Source organism: Sus scrofa, chromosome 4 (genome assembly GCF_000003025.6).
Source record: "Sus scrofa isolate TJ Tabasco breed Duroc chromosome 4, Sscrofa11.1, whole genome shotgun sequence".
Classification (NCBI taxonomy): domain Eukaryota; kingdom Metazoa; phylum Chordata; class Mammalia; order Artiodactyla; family Suidae; genus Sus; species Sus scrofa.
The window spans coordinates 12,617,325-12,634,120 of NC_010446.5; the positions used below are offsets into that span (position 1 = coordinate 12,617,325).

General features: G+C 43.1%; 1 long non-coding RNA gene across 2 annotated transcripts in view; it reads left to right on the forward strand.

Moving 5' to 3' along the window:
* Window positions 1-14,073, forward strand: part of LOC110260224 — a 41,479-nt gene extending 27,406 nt beyond the window's left edge. Inside the window, exons 3-4 of one of the 2 annotated variants that reach the window (XR_002343104.1) lie at window positions 5,637-5,813; window positions 12,903-14,073. This is a non-coding gene — a long non-coding RNA (uncharacterized LOC110260224). Of the gene's footprint in view, window positions 1-5,636; window positions 6,578-12,902 lie in introns of those variants that run through there. The other variant, XR_002343103.1, reaches the window with a different exon arrangement.

Consider the following 16,796-nt stretch of genomic DNA (forward strand, 5'->3'; position numbering starts at 1 on the left):
ATGTATACTCCTTGGCAGTTGGACCCAGAAGGGAGCAGAGTCATCCTGCCTGCATCCCTCCGGACTTACCTCCTGCAGAGAGGATACTGTTACTCAGACAATACCTTTCCCCAAATACTCAGACAAATTGCTTGTATAAAAGTCAGCAGCAGCATCCAAAGTGGAAGCTGCAATCCTTCTGTGGGGTATCCCATGAAGGAAATCCCTAAGCGTGGAAGTCAGGCAGACACCATCTCTTCCCAGCACTGCTCTCGCATCAACTCTGTTAACTTAGGGTGGTTATGTAACTTCTAAGGCCTCAGTTTCCTCATCTGTGAAATGGAACAAGATTAGCTTTCTGGAGTTCCCATGGTGGCTCAGTGGTTAATGAATCTGATTAGGAACCGTGAGGTTGTGGGTTCGATCTCTGGCCTCACTCGGTGGGTTAAGGATCCGGCATTGCCATGAGCTGTGGTGTAGGTTGCAGACACAGCTCGGATCCCATGACTCTGGTGTAGGCCGCTGGCTACAGCTCCAGTTAGACCCCAGCCTGGGAACCTCCATATGCCGTGGGTGTGGCCCTAGAAAAGACAAAAAGGCAAAAAAAAAAAAAAAAAAAAAAGATGAGCTTTCTTACAGGGTTTATTTTACAGCTATGTCAGCTATCCTACCTTAAGCACCCAGCTGAGAGCCTAGTGTATAGTAAGCTGTACATTCTCCTGCTCCTCTCTTGACAATCTCCATGTCTCTATTCTTCCTCCATTCAGGTGGATAGCCTTTCTCTGCTCTTCGGTTACTGGACCACATAGAAACCAGCTCCTGTGAAACAGCTAAACACACACTGGATTCACTGACTTGTACAGGCATTCCTTCTGTGCCCAGGATCATAGTAACTTCTGGGAGGTGGTGGCCGGTGACTAAAATGAGAGACAATGTCATCTTGTGCACAAATGACGTCTTCCTCAGTAGAGCCATATGTAAGGGAAATAGTCAGGAAAGGGTTTAAGGCACTTGGCAGGGAGTAGATGTTGGGAAGTGATGTGAATTATCTAAGTGATGGCTGTGCTTCCCCACTTGGAATGCTGCCTTCCCCCCACGATAGGGAATTGTGTCTAGCTAAATTCCTGCCATCATCTGACTAGTCTTTTTTTTTTTTTTTTCTTCAGCCATACCCTCGGCATATGGAATATCTCAGGCCAGGGATCAGATATAAGGCGCAGCTGTGACCTACACCACAGCAGCAGCAACACTGGATCTTAACCCACTACCACTGTGTCAGACCAGGGATCAAACTTGAGCCTTAGGAGCCACCCGAGCTGCTGCAGAAACAATGCTGGTTCCCACAGTGGGAACTCCTCATTTGATTAGTCTTATGTGTCGACGCCAAACCCACTTTCCTGAATGGACCAGTGGTGTCCAACAGGAATACAAAGTGGGCCGTGCATGTGATTTGAGGTTTTCTAGTAGGCTCATATAAAAGAAAAAGTAAAATGAAACAGGTGAAATTATTTTTGATCATATGTTTAATTTAACCGAATATATTGAAAATATTAATCTGTTAATAGGTAATCAATGTAAAAACTATTACGTGATATTTCATATACTTTTTTTCACCTTAAGGCTTCAAACTTGGGGGTATATTTGACAATACATCTCAAGTTCTACTGGCCCATGACCCCTTGTGGCAAGTGGCTTCCCCTTTGGCCAGTGGAGCGCTGGGCAGTGAGTTCCTATAGGTCTTTGACTCTTCTTTGTATCTCAGTTCCACTCATCTTCGTGCCTAGGACATGCCTTCTGCCTATTTGGCATCCCATACAATTGTCGCACGGCTTTGAGTCCCATGTTCAGACTTGGGCGTAAGCCTGCCTTACCTCTATCTTCTTTTTCTGCCACTACTTGGTGACCCTCTTCTTTTCCTCAAGGTTTCCCATAAGCTCTCTTTCCTCTTTGAACCACTGATTGGCACCTTCTCATTTCTGGAGTCAGTGAGACACTTGTTCATGACGTACCAGGTAACCACTCAACTCAAGCCGGTGCGGCTTCAGAATCTCCTGGTGGACTGCCACCAGGTCCAGGCTACCCTGGCAGATGCTGAGGGGCTGGAACCCATTAAAGGGAGAGCAGTCGAGAACGATGAACAGTTTGGGGAGTGGGTTTATGTGAGGAGGTTGAGAAAGATGGGCCTTGTCTATAGAGTCTACAGAGAAGGCTGAGCCGGCTGCAGTGTTCAGACTGTAGCAGATGCAGGAAAGCACATGTTGAAGGAATGACAACCAATGATGCCATGAGCCAGGAAGCGGGGGCTTGACAATTGAGACTGTGAAGGAGATGAAATTCATCTGTTCTGCATTTGAGAAGGAAGGTGACAGCCGTGGCATCAAACGCACTTCTGCCCAAACTCTACTCTGTCCACTACAAACTGTGACCCTGAGTAAATGACTTAATGTGTCTGGGCCTTGTTTTCTCCACCTCTAAAGCGGGAATAAAGATGCAACCTTAAAAGTTATCTTGAGGGGAGTTCCCGTCGTGGCGCAATGGTTAACGAATCCGACTAGGAACCATGAGGTTGCGGGTTCGGTCCCTGCCCTTGCTCAGTGGGTTAACGATCCGGCGTTGCCGTGAGCTGTGGTGTAGGTTGCAGACGCGGCTCGGATCCCGGGTTGCTGTGGCTCTGGCGTAGGCCGGTGGCTACAGCTCCGATTCGACCCCTAGCCTGGGAACCTCCACATGCCGCGGGAGCAGCCCAAAGAAATAGCAAAAAAAAAAAAAAAAAAAGTTATCTTGAGGAATTCCCATTGCGGCCCGGCGGGTTAAGGACCTCATGTTATCTCTGTGAGGATGCCAGTTCAATCCCTGACCTCACTGAGTGGGTTAAGGGTCCAGTGTTGCCATGGGCTGCGGTGTAGCTCACAGTTGTGGTTCAGATCTGGTGTTGCCAGGGCTATGGCAACTGTAGGCTGACAGCTGCAGCTCTGATTTGATCCCTGGCCCAGGAAATCCCATATACCGCAGGTGTGGCCATAAAAAGAGAAAAAAGAAAACTTACCTTGAGTATTAAATGATATATAACAATATGTAGTCCCTACGGCTGAACTTGGTGTACATTAAAGGTGATATTTTCATTCAGTCCTTTGGAATTCCATGGAAGTGGGTGCTGTGTGGGGGTTGGCAGCAGTTAGGGATGCTCAGAATCTAACTACAGGATCTAATACCATAGTGGAACGTGTAGGGAGAAGAAGGTTTTTGGATGTCTTTGCTTGTCTAGGCAAATAGCTAAAGCATTTTCAAAATTAGAACATGTCTCATTTGTTAAGTGCTTTAAGAACAGGTGAGGAAAGATAGTGCTGAAGAAGTTCAAAAAATGGCAAAATCAAAGAAATGGAAGAAGGGAGGAAACATACCTTATTGGATGCCAGCTCTATGCCAGGCTCTTTCTCATATGCTATTTATTCAATCCTGTGTAATAGCTACTGTTGATTCCTCCTGCCTTTTCTTTTTTTTTTTTTTTTTTTTATGGTGATTAGATTACATCTTTTAAGCTTTATTTTATTTTTTTTTTTAATTTTATTTTCCCACTGTACAGCAAGGGGGTCAGGTTATCCTTACATGTATACATTACAATTACAGTTTTTCCCCCACCATTTCTTCTGTTGCAACATGAGTATCTAGACATAGTTCTCAATGCTATTCAGCGGGATCTCCTTGTAAATCTATTCTACGTTGTGACTGATAAGCCCAAGCTCCCGATCCCTCCCACTCCCTCCCCCTCCCATCAGGCAACCACAAGTCTCTTCTCCAAGTCCATGATTTTCTTTTCTGAGGAGATGTTCATTTGTGCTGGATATTAGATTCCAGTTATAAGTGATGTCATATGGTATTTGTCTTTGTCTTTCTGGCTCATTTCACTCAGTATGAGATTCTCTAGTTCCATCCATGTTGCTGCAAATGGCATGATGTCATCCTTTTTTATGGCTGAGTAGTATTCCATCGTGTATATATACCACATCTTCCGAATCCAATCCTCTGTCGATGGACATTTGGATTGTTTCCATGTCCTGGCTATTGTGAATAGTGCTGCAATGAACATGCGGGTGCATGTGTCTCTTTTAAGTAGAGCTTTGTCCGGATAGATGCCCAAGAGTGGGATTGCGGGGTCATATGGAAGTTCTATGTATAGATTTCTAAGGTATCTCCAAACTGTTCTCCATAGTGGCTGTACCAGTTTACATTCCCACCAACAGTGCAGGAGGGTTCCCTTTTCTCCACAGCCCCTCCAGCACTTGTTATTTGTGGATTTATTAATGATGGCCATTCTGACTGGTGTGAGGTGGTATCTCATGGTAGTTTTGATTTGCATTTCTCTTATAATCAGCGATGTTGAGCATTTTTTCATGTGTTTGTTGGCCATCTGTATATCTTCCTTGGAGAAATGTCTATTCAGGTCTTTTGCCCATTTTTCCATTGATTGATTGGTTTTTTTGCTGTTGAGTTGTATAAGTTGCTTGTATATTCTAGAGATTAAGCCCTTGTCAGTTGCATCATTTGAAACTATTTTCTCCCATTCTGTAAGTTGTCTTTTTGTTTTCTTTTGGGTTTCCTTTGCTGTGCAAAAGCTTTTCAGTTTGATGAGGTCCCATGGGTTTATTTTTGCTCTAATTTCTATTGCTTTGGGAGACTGACCTGAGAAAATATTCATGATGTTGATGTCAGAGAGTGTTTTGCCTATGTTTTCTTCTAGGAGTTTGATGGTGTCCTGTCGTATATTTAAGTCTTTCAGCCATTTGGAGTTTATTTTTGTGCATGGTGTGAGGGTGTGTTCTAGTTTCATTGCTTTGCATACAGCTGTCCAGGTTTCCCAGCAATGCTTGCTGAATAGACTTTCCTTTTCCCATTTGATGTTCTTGCCTCCCTTGTCAAAGATTAATTGACCATAGGTGTCAGGGTTTATTTCCGGATTCTCTATTCTGTTCCATTGGTCTGTCTGTCTGTTTTGATACCAGTACCACACTGTTTTGATGACTGTGGCTTTGTAGTATTTCTTGAAGTCTGGGAGAGTGATGCCTCCTGCTTGGTTTTTGTTTCTCAGGATTGCTTTGGCGATTCTCGGTCTTTTGTGGTTCCATATAAATGTTTGGATTGTTTGTTCTAGTTCTGTGAACAATGTCATGGGTAATTTGATAGGGATTGCATTGAATCTGTAGATTGCTTTGGGTAGGATGGCCATTTTCACAATATTGATTTTTCCAATCCAGGAACATGGAATATCTTTCCATTTTTTTACATCTTCTTTGATTTCTTTGATTAAGGTTTTATAGTTCTCGGCATATAGGTCCTTTACCTCTTTGGTTAGGTGTATTCCGAGGTATTTGATTTTGTGAGGTACAATTTTAAAAGGTATCATATTTTTGTATTCCTTTTCTAATGTTTCATTGCTGGTATACAGAAATGCAACTGACTTCTGAATGTTAATCTTATATCCTGCCACTTTGCTGAATTTATTAATCAGTTCAAGGAGTTTTGGGGTTGAGTCCTTAGGGTTTTCTAGGTATAGAATCATGTCATCTGCATACAGTGACAGTTTGATCTCTTCTCTTCCTATATGGATGCCTTTGATTTCTTTTGTTTGTCTAATTGCTCCTGCCTTTTCTTTTTCACAGATGAAACAACAGATTCAGAGAGGATATGTAACCAAAGTCATGCCATCAAGAAATGATAACCAGGATTCAAGTTCAGGTTCGACTCTGATGTCCACCTCTACAATGTCAGTTCCACTGGGGCTCACGGGTATTGATCATGTGTCTACTGTGCATGAGACTCCAACATGGAAATTGGAGGTATTTAATCCATTTTAGGAAGGAAGTCTTTCTTTCTTATTTTCGACCCCTTCTTCCCAACACTTTGGCTGGCTTTGTAATTCTCATGAAATCAGACTGTCTGGGTTCAGTGTTTCCAAAATGTCTGGGGAGAATGCTACTAACAGAACGAGATTGTGAGAAAGTTTCTTTTGAAAAAACACTCTTTCTGTTCTTCTGGAGAGATTCTCAGCTTGGTTTTGTTCCTAAAAATTTTCCAACATTTGCTCCATTCTTTCTAAAGGGAGAAAGAAGAGGGCTCAGGAGCAGAGCTTGGGGCGAGCCAGGCTAGCTACCTGGAATTTAATAACAATGTTATACTCACATAGGTATTTTCTATTTAGGGTAACTGATACTGATTTTCCATCATAGAAATGTTAAATTTCTTGGTATAGTAAATTAAGATGAAAGTGACTCAATTAAATATGTGGAGTCAGTGCACGTATGTGCAGGTCACAGACCTGTCAAAATCATAAAGGTGTTTCAGAAATGTCTAAAGGCTGGGAATCACATTTTGTCCTTTTATGGCAGAGATCAGAGTGCCAGTGAGAAGTTTCTTGTTCACCTTTGAACAGCACTGTTTGGACTCACACGGGAGCATGTTCTGCCGTGGTTTTTGGATACCTGGGTGATAACTTCTCCCTTCTCGTGGCCGTGTCACTTTGGGCACCTCACTCATCTTCACAGGGCTTTATTTCCGCTGCATCACTTTGATCTCTGGGGTCCTTCAGTAGTTTCAAAATTTGATGTCACCCCGTCCCTTGCACTTCAATCACAAGAATTTAAAAAATTTTTTTTCTTGCTTTTTAGGGTGCACTTTTGTCATATGGAAGTTCCCAGGCTAGGGTCAAATTGTAGTCATAGCCACAGCAAAATGGATCAGAACCACATTTGTGACCTACACCACAGCTCTGGCAATGCCAAATGCTTAACCCATGGAGCGAGGCCAGGGATTGAACATGCCTCCTCATGGATACTTGCCAGCTTTGTTACCTCTGAGCCATTATAGGAACTCCTGATCTCAAGAATTTGAATGCCAGGCTTCATGCCCTGGGATTGGAGGTTGATGAGGGCAGTGAGAGGCTTTCCACTTAGAGACTCATGAGCACTTTTTCTTGCCTGATTGACTTGTTCAATCATCCCTGAGTATGGATTGGGGGGGAGCAGCTCTTTTGAATTAATATGCCACTGACTCTTTCCGGTCATGGTGTAACAATTAACCCGTACGACAGTAACTTTATGGAACATGGCTCTACACTAACGTCTGGTTTTAGTTTACAGATAGCTCCAGCTCTGTTAGTGACTTCTAGAATATGAGAACAACATCAGTCTCATTTGTCCAGAAAATGGACATTGAATCATGAGACTTATTTGGTAATTTTCAAATTCTTTCCAATATTTAAGCAATGCCAGAAAATGTAATTATATCTTTCCAGTCTCAGACCTGCAGTTACAATACCACCTTATATTACCACAGCCTTATAGAGCAGGAGCCTGCAAACTTTTTCTCTAAAGGGCAAAACGGTAAATATTTTGGGCTTTGCAGACCATATTGCACTACTCCATTTGAGTGCGGTGGTGTAGAAGCAGCCACAGACAATGTGTACATCAATGAGCATGGCAGTGTTTCAGCAAGACTTTACGAAATCAGGTGGCAAGCTGGATTTGGCCCATGGGCCATGGTTTGCCAATCAGTGCCCTAGAATATATTTATTTCTCTACCCTTCCTCTATGCCACATGTATACACGCACATATACTCACATCCTCAGTGACTTCGCTTAAGAAGCAAGAAAGCCCAGAAGTCAAGGAGGACTTAGACTGGGACAAGACCCTTCTGGGTACTTGACCCAATATTCTGTGAATCATAAAATAGATAAAAATATGCACACCTTTTAGGACTCAGAAGAATTAAATGAGATACAAATATAACATGCCTGACACCAGGCAAGTACTCAGCAAATATCATGTCCTCAAGTCCAGTCTCCACGGAACACTCCCGACATAATATGAAGCCAGAATGGTGGTCTCTCCTTCCTTGGTCTCATTCACAGCTTCCTCCACCCCCTACAGGAGCCAGGGTTGTACAGACACAATTTCCTCAGGTGCAGTGTGTAGCTGTTCTTGGCTTTCTGGCCTGCTGGGCTCCTCTGAGTCTTGGGTGTGGAGAAAAATCAAGCAGCCTCTTCCAGGAATTCAGTGGAAAAGAATTTCTAGGCAGACTGCCTAAGAGCTACACTGTGTTCTTAGAAAGCAGCTGTTGTATCTGTGAAGAGTTGACTATGTGAGACCATTGGCAGGAGCCGTTCTTTGAGGACTGAGCCGGAGACGTAGGGCGCCAATGGCTGTGGGGGACCACACCACCTCCACTGCCACAACCAAAGACCAAGAGCACCATCCAAACAGTCCTGGGAGGGGGGCAGGATCAGGACCCAACCATAGTTCTGATGGTTTCGATTTGTACCTTATGAACTGGGGGCTTATCATTCTGCCCGTTCCAATACTGAAAACAGTGGAGTGAGGAAGAAAGGTCTTCAGCAGGTGACAGAGTCTTCCTTCCTTGGTTCTGTCACAACAGGATTCTGTGGAAGCCCAGCTGAGTCCCACTCCCATCCTGCTCTGTTGGTCCCAGACCTCTACCAAGCTCGCTTTCTTGGCGTCCTTGGAAGTTAGAGTGGACAAAGCCTTTGAAAACACCTCCGTCAGACTCCTTTATTTCCTGCCACAGGAGGCTGAGACTCGGGGAGGGTGCGATGCTTGCCTAAAACCATGCCACTCAAATGCGGAAGTCCAGTCTCCCAAACTTCCCAGTTTGGGGCCATTGTCACAGTGACATATTTGAATTCTTACTTGAGAGCCTTATGAGGATTTAAGTCTTGAATAACATAGAAGGAATGTTTCTCCTCTCTTACTTCATAATCCAGATTATCTGCCAGCCCCAGCATCTGTGTATATTTATATATGTATGCAATTTATTTTATTCAATAATTTATTAGTTATCCATTTTATAATGTTCAGTGCCTTTTATGTTTCAGCTGCTATAATTGAATTCCCTATATTGTGTGCATGCATATGTGTGGGTGTGGGTGTGTGTGTGTGTGGGTGTATGCGCTATGCATTTTGTACTGGGAAGGGAGTGGTATAATAGCACGCAATTCAGTTTTTAGGAATTTATAGTCTCATGGTTTCTGTGGGTTAGAAATTTGGGAAAGACTCAGCTGGACAGATCTCATTTGTGGTCTCCCACTGGATTATAGTCAGATGTGGCCTGGAGCTTCCATCTTCTGAAGTCTTAGCCGGGGCTGGAAGATCCCTGTCCAAGTTGCCACTCCCCCAGGACTGGCACACTGGTGCTGATTGTCAGCCAGGGGCTTAGTACTTCTCTGCAAGGATGCCTGAGTGTTCTCATAGCGTGGTGGCTGGCTTTCTCCAGAGTAAGCAATTCAAGAACCTAAGGTAGAAGCCTCAGTGCCTGTTATGACCTAACTTCGGGTGTCGCATATCTTTGCTTCTGCCATATTTTATTGGGTCAACCATGAATCGATGTGGGGGTGCTACAGAAGATCATGGTTACTGGTGGGTGAGGGTCATGGGGAGACATATTGTAGAATGGCTTCCATGTATTTTAAATGGGAAATGTATGGATAATTCTACCTCTCTGTGTTAATTACCTTAAAAGAGGCAGTATAGAGTTTCAGAGAGCAAATGATAAGTATACATAAACAACCTTCTTTTGGGGGTTGGAGGGCTGTGACAGCAGTGGTTCTGTTAAAGATTTTTTGGAGAGAATACTATTTAAGCCGAGGCATGATGGCTGAGCACTAATTGGACAGGCTCGGGAGTGAGTGTGTGGGAAAAGTGTTCCAGGCGGAGGGAAGAACCTTATTTAGGTTGCAGCTTGAACGACACTGCAACCTAAAGAAACTCTAGTCCCAGGAGATACTGGACCAAAGAAGAGTTCTGTACTTAAATACGTTGAGAAAGTGCAGCATACTTCAGTTCTTGTGAAAGATTTACAGTTCTCACTGATACACTTAAGTTTGGAGAAATTTTGCATTTAAAGAAAGCTTTTAAAAGTTTCATCCTAAACTCTCCTGAACATGGGAAAATTTAATATTATGTGGAGCACATTTTGGGAAAATTTGTTTTAGACGAATGGACCAGTGCTTTCAGTTCTCACTATATATCCTTCTTAATAACTTAGAAGGCAAGAGGAGAAGCTGTGCTTTGTTTCCTGTTTTCTTACTTGAAAATTAGGGAGCAGATAGTTCATTCATTTGTGTACTGTATTGACTAAAAGAGATGAAATCTGATTCAAATAGGCTTAAGCCGAAAATGGGAAGTTATTAGCCCACGCAATGAAAAGATCGAGAGTAGAGGCTCAAACTCACTTGGATGGAAGTGTTCAAATAAGATCATCAAGAATCTTGCCTCAGTCTTATTCTCAGCCAGAGTTTCCCCAGCCAATGGCTAGAAGTCCACCAGAACCTGAAACTCTATTTTACCATATACTAGCTAAGTAACCAGGGACAAAGATGATGTCTGGCAGCTCTAGCAAAAGGTTATGACATTAAGACATTAAGTGGTCTGGCATAGGTCAAAGGCGAAGAGTATACAGGGTCACCCATTAGCCTGATCTGGGGCAAGTGATATCATTTTTAGCCAAGAGGTTGAGGGTAGCCCTATCAAAAATCACATGGACACAGAGAGGGAAGGAGTGGAAATTCTTCAAATGCTAGAGAGCAATTCTTGGAGGAAGAGATCCAGGTAAATAGAAACAAAACATGTCCTTTCCCACCCTCATTTATTAATTGATCATTTATGGTCAGTTTCTTGTCTATGCACAGAGAATGCAAAGATTGATGTTAAGCTCTTCTTCAAAAGGCATGGAGTCCTGGGTACCAAAGAGTCACCCAGTCTTCATTTTTATACTCAGCCTACTCGTTCAAGAGCTCCAGCTTGTGCCTTAAAGAGGTTGCCAATATCCACTCTTGATGGACAAAATGACCAGGGTCTTTCTTGCAGATGCCAAGAATCTCCTATAATTATAATGAAGTGTTCTAACAAATGCTCTTAGAGAAAGGGTAATTGATTCATTCTAGACCAGCAGTTCTCAACTCTCTCTAGGTAACACGCTCCTTTAGGGGGCTTAAAAAATACAAATGCTGGGGTCCTACCTTCATAGATTCTGATTTAATTGGCCTGAAGTGAGGTCGCTGGGTTTGGGTCTTTTTTTTTTTTCTTTTTAGGGTTGCACCTGAGAAACATGTGGATGATCCCAGGCTAGGGGTCAAATAGGAGCTGCAGTTGCCGGACTACACCACAGCCGCAGCAATGCCAGATCCTTAACCCACTAAGCGAGGCCAGGGATTGAACCCACCTTCTCATGGATCCTAGTTGGGTTCGTTAACTGCTGAGTCATGAAGGGACCTGCAGGTATGGGTCTTTTCTAAAGTCTCTCAGGTTATTGCAATGCACAGCCAGGATGGAGAACCACTGCTCTAAATAGACCAGCAGCTCCTTGGAGGCTACTTAAGGGCTACTTGAAGATGTGTTTTTCTCAGCCATTGATGCCTTAGCACTTGTCCAATGTCTGGCATATAGTAAGTGCTTAAGAATTATCATTATTATTATTATTTGCCTTTAGTCTTTTTAGGGCCGCACCCATGGCACATGGCTAGGGGTCCAATCAGAGCTGTTGCCGCTGGCCTCTGCCAGAGCCACAGCAATGCCAAATTCGAGCCACGTCTGCAACATACACCACGGCACAGCTCACAGCAATGCCAGATCCTTAACCCACTGAGCAAGCCCAGGGATCGAACCTGCAACCTCATAGTTCCTAGTTGGATTCGTTTCCGCTGCACCATGACAGGAACTCCAAGAATTATTTTTTAAATGAATGAATGAATGAATGAGAAGCTCATACAAGCAAGAGCAGTGACAAACTTTGGCTTTCCCCTTCCTCCTGCACCCTATGCATCCTGATAATCAAGGGGCATGTTTTCATTGAGGGGAGTACCATACCTTCAAAGTGTGGTGTGCAGGAATCTTGAGAATTCTCAAGGCACTGTAGTGAGGAAGTGTTTTCCCTTTTCCCCACTCAACTAACTGGGCACCCAATCAGAGAGCACACAGTGATTTGCTTCAGGGCCTCAGAGAGGAATAATGATAAGTTTGTGGGGTCTCTGATGCAATTAGAAGTTAGCTGATGGAAAGAGATTAAGGCCGCAATTTGGAAACATAAAAGGTTAATATAGGCTAGATGTTTTGGACCTGAATTTCATTTTTGGGACAGGTGACCAGCACGAGATGCACATTAACTCCAATTCAGAATTTTTATCTGTGTTCATCCTGCCCAAGGCACCTGTCAGACCTGGTCAGCCACCCCCACCCCAGCTGTTTCTCAGGAGCATCCAGTGAGATGCAGGTTATTCCAATGCTTTCTACATTGACACAAGCCACTGTATCGACAGTCCTGGTTCCATGAACTGTTGGCTTCAGAACTAACTTTTTGTTGCATCATTCCTGAGAGGATAGTTGTGGGTCCCAGGATCCATAAACACAACAAAAGTGCTGATCCCCAAACTGAGAGGAAGGCTGCTTCTCTTAGCCCTTCTCTGATGGACCGTGTGGGTCCTCGGTGATTAACCATCTCTCCCTTCCCAAGGCACTTGTTCTCATGGGCTCTGGGGCTAAACAACCTTGTACCTCCCCAAGTCCCAGTTTTCTCTTTTGTCAAATGGGGACAAAATCGTACCCATCTTGTAGGATTGCCATGAAGAGTAAATGAATGCTTCTTCACACACACATAAGTGAGTATCTGTTCTAAGATACATGTGTTGAAAATGTTTTATTCTAAGGTATATGCATATCTTAGAATAGCACTGAGCACCTGGTGGGTGTCCAGGAAATCTTAGCTGTGTTATTGTTGATTTTTGTACATGACTACCCGCGACACATGCTAAGGAAGACTTGATGGGGCTCAAGTCTATTCTGTTCACCATGCCTTATCCTAGAAGAATCCCCTTGGCTAACTTGGCACATGCCTCCTTCCCCTGTTTTCTTGGCTTCAGGGCCGTGGATGGAGAGAGATCTCTGGAGCTGCGCACACTGTTATGGCCATTGGTGGTGGTCTTGCTCTGCTTCACTTTTTATAAGCAGAGCTTTCGTGCTCTTCTTCCCTGGAGAAAAATCTTTCTGAGGTCTGATGATGGGATTGCAACGTGACGGCACCTGCCAGGCTCCCGAGGGATGAGGTCTCTCATCAGGCTCTTCCTCCTGCAGCAGCATCTGTGTCCATCAGTCCCATTCCAGTTAATTGTCTCCTCCTTGTGTCTGCTCGCCCTTCACTACCAGTGCTTTACCAACAGCAGTGTTTTGAAGAATTGCCTCTAAGGGCTTGTCTTCATGGTCAGACCATGTGTTCCGTGAGGGCATGGGCCATGTCTGTCTTTTCAGCTTCATATTGCCCTTGTCAAGCTCTGCATGGCACATGAGAGACCTAAGTTCATGTTTATTAACTTTTTTTCTTGGGGGCTGTGCTCAGTTCTGACTCTGCACTGAGTGCCAGTGTCACAGTCTGAAGGAGGGAGAGTAGGAAATGCAATTAAAATTAGAGAAATTCGAAGTCTCATATAATTATGTTACTAAAAAGTCATGCAGTTATTCGAATTGCATCTCATGGATCTTCCCTGAGTTAGGGATCTATAGAAAGTAGTAATGACCGTGAGAATTTGGTCTTAGTCAACTGAGGGCCTTCAATATCCAAAGGTTTAATAACCTGAATAAGTTCCAAAGTTTCACCAAGTCTCGAGGACTTTCCCATCCAGATCCAGGATGTCTCATCATCTGGTTATCTCTGGTTCTAACCCATTCCTAGCTCCTAGTCATCACCCTCATACTCTGTCTGGAGCATATGCTCATTCTTCCACCTTGATCTGATTCCCAACAGTAGCTCACGTGTGCCCCACCTCTGATCCTCATTGATAACCTGCTAATCCCATCCTGTCCAAGACTCTAGGGTTGGGTTCCATTCCTGGCTTACATGCTCTGTGGAAGCTGTACACCTGCTTTAAAGAGGAAATTGCAAGAGAATGGCTATTTAACTCAAAGGAATGCCCTTGACACTTGGGAGTCCTTAAGATCCTGTCTAAACCTGAGGCTCTGCTTTTGAAGGGTGAAAAACTTGTCACTGCTGTGTATTACTCATAATAAGCCATCAATAAAAATTCATTTTAAAATGGTGTGAAAGTGCACAGTTTTAGAACACTTGCACATATTTTTCCCCATTTGGACCACATGTGTAGTAGGCAATTACAGTCCCATATCATGGATGAAGTGACTGAGTTCCAGAGACACTGATAAATTTGTTCAAGATCAACAGAAGTAGAAAGTGATGGAACCTCAGCACATGAGCACAGATCTTCCTTTTCCAAAGTTTATTCTCTAACATTGTTTACACAGAAAACACTTGAAGAAGAGGAGGGAGAGGGAACGTTTGGGAGGGGTGAGAGTGACCCACTTCGTGACTTTGCTAAAATGTAAGAGAATCTTAAAAACAGTGAATTCTTGAAAACAAGAATTGATACCATATAAATCCCTCACTGAAAAGTGGGGGAAAAGGCTGCATAGCCTGAGGTCAAGAAGGCTTGCTTAAGGAAAAAAAAATTCTTTTTTAATTATGCTATTACTCCCCCCCCAAAAAAAGGGTAAGCATATATTATGACAATTTTACCTATACTGGCAATTAAGATTGTCATCTGGATGACTACTAGAGCTTGTAATGAGATTATATCCCCTATTAAAAGCATGATCCAGTGGTGTAATAAAGAATGTTTCAGTTCTGCTTAGTATGCTCTCCGTCTTAGGGGGAGGCACTAAAAGGCTCTGAAAAGCATCCTAAGTAAGGATCCATACCAGGACGTTATGATGCTTGCAGGGTCCAAAGTATTTAGAATTAAAATCTGGTTTGGGGTATTTTGTTGTATATATGTATTTCCAATTCAATTGTTACAGGTTTGGAAATTTTACTATCTGCTTTTTCCATTTTCTTTTTCTGTTAGTGTATTCCTGAAAGGAAGTAGTATCTATACTTTTTAAAAATAATACCGGGAGTTCCCTTCGTGGCTCAGCGGCTAATGAACCCAACTAGCATCCATGAGGGGGAGGGCTCGATCCCTGGCTTTGCTCAGTGGGTTAAGGATCTGGTGTTGCTGTGAACCGTGGTGTACGTGGCAGACACGGTTCGGATCCTGCATTGCTGTGGCTGTGGCTGTGGCTGTGGTGGACAGCTGTAGCTCTGATTTGACCCCTAGCCTGGGAACCTCCAAATGCCAAGGGTGAGGCCCTAAAAAAAAAAAAAGAGCAAAAAAAATTTTTTTAAATGAAAATAATACTGGAACTTGTAGAAAAACATGCTCCCCTTTGATGCCTCTGTGCTTGGTTAACTCCCCAAGTGCCATTACCATGAAAGGTGTCTTTGTTACTATTATTGTCCAGGTTTATTTTTTTTAGCATGTCAAATGTTATTTTGCTATTTTTTAACCTAAAGATGTCCCATTTTTATAAAAATACACTGGTCTCAAAGCTTCACTGACATAGCTCTTTGGTCTGGAAACGACTTCTGATTTTATGCTTGAGCTTCCTAGACAATGTTCACAATAAAAATTCTTTCGGGGAAGCAAATGACCATGAACTTAGCTCAACCTGGCTGGCTAAAGATAAAAAGGGTTTTTTTCTTTTTAGAGCTCATATAGCAATGAACTCTTGGGGTGTAACCAGTCTGGGGACAGCTGTACATATGGTTTCCCTTGAAAAGGTGTTTGGATTTCTCTCTCCCTCTTCCTCTCTCTCTCCACTGCCTCTTTCTCTTTCTCTCCCTCTCTCTCAACCCCTCTCTCTCTCTGAATCTCTAACCTCTCTCTTTTCCCCTTTGTCTCAAACTCCCCGCCTCCATCCCTCATCCCTTTCTCATGTTTTAAGCTAGAGTTATCCTGGACGTCTTTCTTTCCCCATCCTCTGTCATCTTCACCCAGTCCCTGAGTTCTCATGATTCTACCTTCCAACTGGGCTCAACACATCCCTCCTCTCCATTTCTGTTACCACTGCTTTTGTTTGGGATCTTACCACTTCTGCCATCAGGGTCATCTTTCTAAAACACAGCTCTACAGAGGCCCAGCACAACACTCCTGATTCAGAAGTCACCTCTTTTTATTTGGTGCCTCCATAAATCTCCTACAACACAGTCCTGCTCTTTAGTATAACTTTTTGTGATACTGTATGTTACACATCTTCTCCTTTCACTCAAATGACAATTTCTAAAAAGAAGGGTCAGTGTCCCATCCATCTGTGTCCATATACACGGACCATAGCGAGCATCCAGGCATGTTTCTTGGATGATTGGAGAATGGCTCCTCCCCATTCCAGCTGCTCTTCTTTGCCCCTGTTATTATTGAAATGAGGTTCCCAGAACTGCATCCAATATTACCAACATACTGTGATGAGCAGCACAAAGTATAATGATCATATCCCTCCTCCTGAATTCCTTGCTTTCACTAAAGCAGTTCGAGATCAAATTAGTGTTTATGTCAGATTCCTCATGTAGTTGCCTTATACTGAAATGATTCCATGTTCAAAGCTAAGGATTTTTTCTTTCTCCACGTATGCTCTGACTTTCACACTTTTAAAACAATTTATTGAAATACAGTTGATATACAATGTTGCATTAATTTCTGCTGTACAGCAAAATGATGCAGTTATACACATACCCATTCTCATATACAGACTATCACAGAACACTGAATAGATTTACCTGTGCTATACAGCAAGTTCCCGTTCATTCCATATACAATAGTCATCTTTTCACACTTTTTTTTTTTTACATGGTTGATCCGTAGTTGTTTTAGACTCGTTTTTAGAATCCTCCATCGTATTTTCTTAGGGGGAAACAAAGTGAGAAGAAATTTTTA